Raw genomic sequence first — 7,288 nt, forward strand, 5'->3', positions numbered from 1 at the left:
TCGCGTGCCAAGCGTTTGGATTTTGTAAGAACTCATCCGGAATTACTGCCCGAATTGCCGGATCCTCGTATGGTGTCCATTAAAACTATATGAACATGATAGAAATATTAGTTATATACATAATACATAATACTAAATACTAAATACCAATCGACTAGCGAATGATGGAAATATCAATTTTATTTAATACTTACATGTGCTTCCGACTGTTGGTCTAATAGAAGCTGTATATCTTCAAGAGAAATAGGTAATCGAGCATGACTTGCCGGATGGTTCCACCTAATTAAATAAATTTTTAGCATACTATTATTTTTAAAAATCTACATAATAATTGTAAAATCTAATATAAAATTTACCTCGTTATGAGTGTGAATGTATATGGGTGATCCACTCGAGGACATAAAAATGGAAAGCGAAACCGTGCCCATGACTGCAGTAGTGACAGGCAACCTCCGATTTTTGCTTTACTCGGTCGTGTCGCCCCGCACATCTCCCGATATAATGTTGCCAAGACGGTAGACCCCCAACTCAATTCACCAACTGCTCTAAAATCAACGAGTTTCAGTAGCCATCTGAGATGTATGCGGCTCCGTGACAAGTCCGGCATCAGATAACCTCCAATTATCTGAAGAATGTATGCCCGAGCATATCGGATTCTTTCTATTTCAGTTGAATCATCATTCGGATCCAGGAATGTGTCTCGTAACTAGCCCATCTCGATCTGACCTCCATTAATTTTCTCCGGAATAGCGCCTAAAAGCTCGTAGCACACCGCTCCCCAATCGCCAGATTGAACAGACCCGATGATTGGGTACCCGTCTACCGGCAATCCCAATTGCAGACTGACATCTTCCAAAGTGATAGTGCACTCTCCACATGGAAGATGGAATGTGTGCATCTCGGGTTTCCACCTCTCGATCAACGCACTGATAAGTTTCGGGTCCAACTTGCATCCCCGGCCTACCGTCGCCACGTGCCAAAAACCCGCTTCCCGCAAGTAGTTCTCTACCAACGGTGATGGAGGAGCATGCATATTATGGATATAGCATTCCAATATCCGATCTACAGACTTTTATAACAAATAATAAATTAATAATTATCTAAAAATGTATAAATAAAAAAATCTTAACTAATATTTAAAAATTAAATTTAACACTTACCATTTTTATTTGTTCGACGGATATGTGCTGATTATCAAGACGAGTCAATTCTCCGGCCATTGATTTAATAATAAACACAAATTTTTACGATTTAAAAAAATTTTAAAAAAATAATTCTTTTTAAAATTATTTAAAAATAGGGATTTAAGAGAAATTTAAGAGGAAATTGAGAGCAAATTGAGATTAAATATGGATTTGAGAGAAATTTGGAAGGAATTTGAGAGCAATTTAAGAGGAAATTGAGAGGAAATTTGAGAGAGGATTAGTTTGTGAAAAAAAATAAAGGGTGGGGGTATTTATAGATTTTTTTTTACCGTTGGGGGGCAACGGTCAAAAAAATGACCGTTGCACTGTTCACGCGCGGGGAAATCGCGTCCCCGGGGGTGCTCTACGTGGCAACAAATCGCGTCCACGTCAGCGCACTTTGCTGACGTGGCAACAAATCGCACTTACATGGACGCGATTTGTGTCCACATCAGCAAAGCGCGCTGACGGGGACACGATTTGCTAACACGTCCCTTGACTTTGCGCTGACGTGGACGCGATTTGGGAAAAAAAGGTTCATTCCGGTATATAATAAAATATCGGGCCCATTTCAATAAATTTTAAAAAATTAGACTTTTAATGATAAATTACCCGTATATTCGGTTTGTTTATAGCTGATGCAATGACCTTTAAGGCTCTATTTCCGGCTAATGCCTATAGCAGTTGACGTTGATTATTTTTGTTAGGTGAGCTCTCTGATTCAATTGTAATAGGTATTTCTTTTTTCTGAAATTACCTCTTTTGTAATTGTTCTCTAATTTTACAAAATTTCATAGGCCTAGAGATAAGGCTTTGTAGTTGGAGTCTGGCTTTGGTCATAATTTGTAATCGTAGAATTCAAAGTTCAAAACGTGGCACCTTGAACTGGTTTTTCATTTTCAAGGTGGAGGGGGTGGCGTATTTGAGAGTACTTCCAACGTGTCAGGAAAACGGGATAAGTATGAAAGCCAAATCGAATGGGAATTTTGACTATGAACAATATCATGCACGTAAAATCAGTTGTAAAATATAAGAAAGTTGCATCTTACTATCTTTTCAGTAAAAAGAAAAAAAAATAGTGAAGGAATATTGTAGAACTGGAAAGATAATAAAGCATCAATCAAGTCGTTTGAATTCTCAATAAAAAGATGTACCCTATAAATTTCTTTTCGTAAGCTTGACTAAGTTGGTTATGGAGCAGCAGTATTCATGCCAGGTGTGCTTGTTAAATTATGACATCCGAAAAGAAAGCAATGGGATTTGGGGATGTGTATATAAAACGAGAAGCTGGCGTGGAATTCGACACGTCCTCTGCTTACTGTCATAGATACATAGCTAAAACTTGTGAATCTGGATTTTTTCCATCTTAATAGTACTGTGGATTTTTTTATAAGAATTAACTTTATATTTCATATTCGCCAGGTTTAAAAAATATCTCTTCTTATAACCATCCCTTGGGACTAAGGATATTTTGGGTGGGTTTAAAAGTGATATTGGGTGCAGTATATTTAATTTATTTTTATCTCATTTTATAATATTTAATTTTATCGTTATCGTTATTTTATATTAGTCATAAATAAACATATCATTCATCCAAATTCACTCTTTGAAAGGTAAATTTCTTTCAAGTGGCTCTCTCTTTTATCCTTTTTCTTATTTGTTAAGTTAAAACTTATTTAAGCATAGAAGATTGATGGATGTGAAAACCAATAAAAATATATTTCTATTCAAAAATAAATTTGTAGATAACGATGTGTTAAATTTTTTAAATTAAATAATTTAGTTTATGATTGTTAAAGTTGATTTAACATTCAACATATTTAAATATTTGTAATTAAAATAAAAATATATATATATAATATTAAAGTTGAATTAGAAACCACAAACTTGAAAAATTAAAATGTCAAAATCTATTATAAAAAAAATTAGCAATTAATGAAGAAAATAACGTAAAAACAAAATAATACTAAATATGATCATAAGTTTTTTTTTCTCTCATACATATGAAAAGAAAAGTTATTTAGCAAAATATGTCGGAAAGTCAATTATTTGGAAAATATAGTTGAAGTTGGGACCTTGAGATAGGTGACTTCAAATATGAACTTGAATAGGGGCGAAGTTAGAAAAATTTGTAGAGGGTCAAAATTAAATTATAAGTTTTACGATAGTAAAAAATGTAATTTTTAAAGGATTAGATCAAAATTTGATCATTTTTAGGGGAACAAAGTGCAATTTTACCTTTACTAATTTAAAATTTTTAAAAATTAAAAAGTCCAAAATAGAAAATTTTCCATTTTAGGGGGGTTGGGGCCCCTGCTAGCCCCCTAGATTCGCCCTTGAACCTGAAGTAACTGACTTCCATCGTAACAATTTTAGTTAATTTCAATTCTTTTTATCTTTTAAAAATTCAAAATACTCTTCATATTTCTCCAGCAACATATATAAAAATAAATATATTATTAGGAGATATTATATTATTATGAGATATAATCTTTTAGAAATATATAAATATATTATATATTATTGTATTTCATTTAGGCATATATTTAGGAATATATTATATATATTTTTTATTTCTACGTGACTATTGATGTATAAATATTATGTATACTTTTAATATCTATGAAAAAGATTAAAAGGGATTACCCTATTCTTTTCATGGTATCTAGAGCTTAAGTTCCCCTTTTATTTATTTACTTTTTTCTCCAAGTTGTTTGCTTCTTATCTTTTGTTTTGCTCGGCGGCGCGACGGTGTCAACTTTCGGATTGGCTATTGCCCGCCTTTTAACACAAAATTTTTAGGAACGAAATTCTGTATTTCATGAGTGTACTAAACTTATTGAAGTGGATTGTCACTTTGTTAGGGATGCAATTCGGGATAGGTTAATTACACCTGCTTATGTTCCGGCCTCCGTTCAGTTAGCTAACATTTTTACAAAGGCATTTGGTAAACCGCAATTTAAATTCCTTCTCAACAAGTTGGGCATTTATGATCTACATGCTCCAACTTAAGGGGGTGTTAGGATATTATTATGAGATATTATCTTTTAGGAATACCTAAATATATTATATATTATTGTATATATTTAGAAATATATTATATATATTTCTTATTCATGCGTGACTACTGTTGTATAAATAGTATGTATACTCTTAAGGTTTATCAATAAGATTAAAAGGGATTATCCTATTCTTGTCATATATTCTATTATGAACTTATCATAAAAATATTTAAAACAAACTATATAAGAGTTTCACATTAGTTTTCTAGGCAAGAGATTGATTATTCAATGGCTTTTAATAAACCCTTCTTCTTCTTCCTCCTCTTGTTGTTTCTCTTGTTGAAGTTGTTGCAGAGCTCAAGCTCACAAACATGGATCAAAGCTGATATCTGGATATTTATCTCATCCCTTCATGTTTCTGATATAAGCTCTGCTCTTTTCACTCATCTTTTTGCCTTTTTTGCTTTTATAAAAAAAACCTCTTTTTTTAAATAATTTATCTTGAAATATTGATAAAATTATGAGCTACCATTTTTTATATTATTCCTTTTTTATGCTCAACTAAAAATTTAAATGATATAAAAAATTATCTATCATAATTTTATTAATATTTCAAGATAAATTATTAAAAATAATAATAAAATCAATGTTACCTTTTGCCTATAGATGTCAACTTATATCAACTATGTGGCTAGACTAGCTTAGGTTAGAAAATTAGGTTCGTTTAGGTTTTCATTTTCCTTCTCTTCTTTTTCATTTTCTTTTTTTGTTGTGAAATTTTTGTTTCTTCACTTTTGCTGGAACCTTGTAGATGGAAAGGGATTAAACCTTTGAGCTTCAATGAATTTCAATCTATTAATAAGCATTTTCTCAAACTCTTCTCTTTTATAATTTATGTCTACCATGTGTTTATTAAAATGCTAGTTTGGAATTCGAGTTTAATCATGTGTTGAATCGTTTTATTAGTTGGTTGATGAGTGGGCTACTTAACTAAGTTATTATCTATGTCTTGATTAGTTGTTTGTTTAAGTCTATTAAATTGCATATTACACTAGAATTGGTGCCTCTAGTGGAAGCTCTAGATAGACGAGACTGAGAGAAGACTCTATCGTGTAGGACTTTGATACATTTGTGCGAAATAGTGAGACAAAGAGGGGACCTATATACCTAAATGAGACCAAGAGAATAGCTTAGGTAATATCTTTTAGTTTAGGATGAGACCAAGAGGAGATTCGTAGCTAAGAGTGACAAACAATCTATTTGGACTGTTCTGGTAAAAAGGAAGAAAGTTGATTTGGTATTTTTATTTGTTAATTTAGAATTAGTTTAAATATCATTTTATTTGGTTGTGCTAATAATTCCCAACTCAACTATATTAGTAATAGCTTAACTCGCAATTAACTTGATAAACACACTTATCAATTTGACAATCTCTTGGGTTAGATCCTTGGAATACTTTGTGTGTTCCATTATAACACTATAAATATTACAACTGACTTGCCGAATTTTCAATAAAAGCATATTTTAAATCCTTATATTTTGTGTTAATTCTCTGCTCGACGTTCGTATGTCGTGGTGCAGTCAACAACCTCGCGCATTGTTCTAACATTTTGCACCACTTTGCCCTACTACACTATTTTCATCAATTTTGGATTTCGAGGGCTCGTTTTTGACCTCGGACACTTCCATTCACCTACTAAAAGATTATAAATGGATTTAAATTGATTTTAGTGCATTCAAAATGATTTTTATCTTGTTTCTATAATTTTATTTAAATTATTTTAAGTTTTAAATTATTGTAAAACTACTTCTTTTTCAACCTGAATGGTTTCGATTTGAGCTAAAGGACTACAAACATTTGTATTATGATTTGGGCATGACTCTATATGTACACAATGACTCAAAATTATTTGTAATCATATTTGAATCTTTATAAACTTTGCTAATTTGATTTGAAATACATTCATATGTTGAGAAATGGATACCTTTATAAAAAAAAATTTTGGTTTCAGCTTGCAAGTGTCATTGTAGCATCTCATATCTATTTCAATCATCGGAATGGGTAAGGGGTGTTGCAAATTCAATTTGAAAATGTCACATTCAAGGAATTATATTTTTTTCAAAGACTTGATAGAAAAGTGTGTCTCATTTTTGAACCAATCTCCAAATATGCTTTCCCAACACAGTTATGTTAAACAATCTCACATATTGGAAACCTAATCTACCCCATACCCTTCGGAATCCTGATCTTATTCCATTTTGACATTGCCTATCCATGGTCTTTATTCTTCCTAGAGTACTAAAACATTTGAATAGTAGATACAATATGTAACACCTTATACCCAACCTAATCGTCGGGTTCGGATACCAAATATCACAATTACACCGGGTTACTTAAAAGACTTCCTAACTTTATTTAGTTACAACTTACACCACACCAAAATTTTCGTGCCTAATGTAATCCATGCAAATTTATTATTTACTTATTAGATGGTGACCTTTCACAGAATTTAGAAATTCAATTAAATTTCTCTATTATATACCTATTAAAATACTTACAATTATTATGCCCTAATAGGCTGATATGTTTATAATTACAACGACCTGGAACTTAAAGTTTCGAGTAGTTTAATCTCATTTATACCTCGAGGTGTTGTAAGAACGTTTACATTGCGAGAAAGAGAACTTACTTCAATACATAATCTAATGAGTTTATAATTCCATAAAAGAATCAAAATGATCATTTGATTCAAATGCTTAAAAGGATTATTATATCGTTTACAATTCCAATTAGGGAGATGGCTAGTTTTGGCTATCGGAACAGTTGACTCCACAAGTAGAGACATAGATGTATTCATTGGAAGAATGATACATTCGACTGGACTCAAGATAAATTAATTCTAAATCCATTTGTGAATTAATTCACTTGTTATGTCCATGGTGTGATTTACCTAAATCCAGAGTTAGTCATTGATCATGCGTATGTAACTCATGTGCTTTGATATAAGTGGAGACTTATGCTCTAAATATGATCGAACCCAAAGTCGGTATGTTGGGTACATGACTTTTGCATGACATGTCTTTACTAGCAACAATGGAATT

The sequence above is a fragment of the Gossypium hirsutum genome, chromosome D07 (assembly GCF_007990345.1).
Source record: "Gossypium hirsutum isolate 1008001.06 chromosome D07, Gossypium_hirsutum_v2.1, whole genome shotgun sequence".
In the NCBI taxonomy this organism is placed as follows: Eukaryota; Viridiplantae; Streptophyta; class Magnoliopsida; order Malvales; family Malvaceae; genus Gossypium; species Gossypium hirsutum.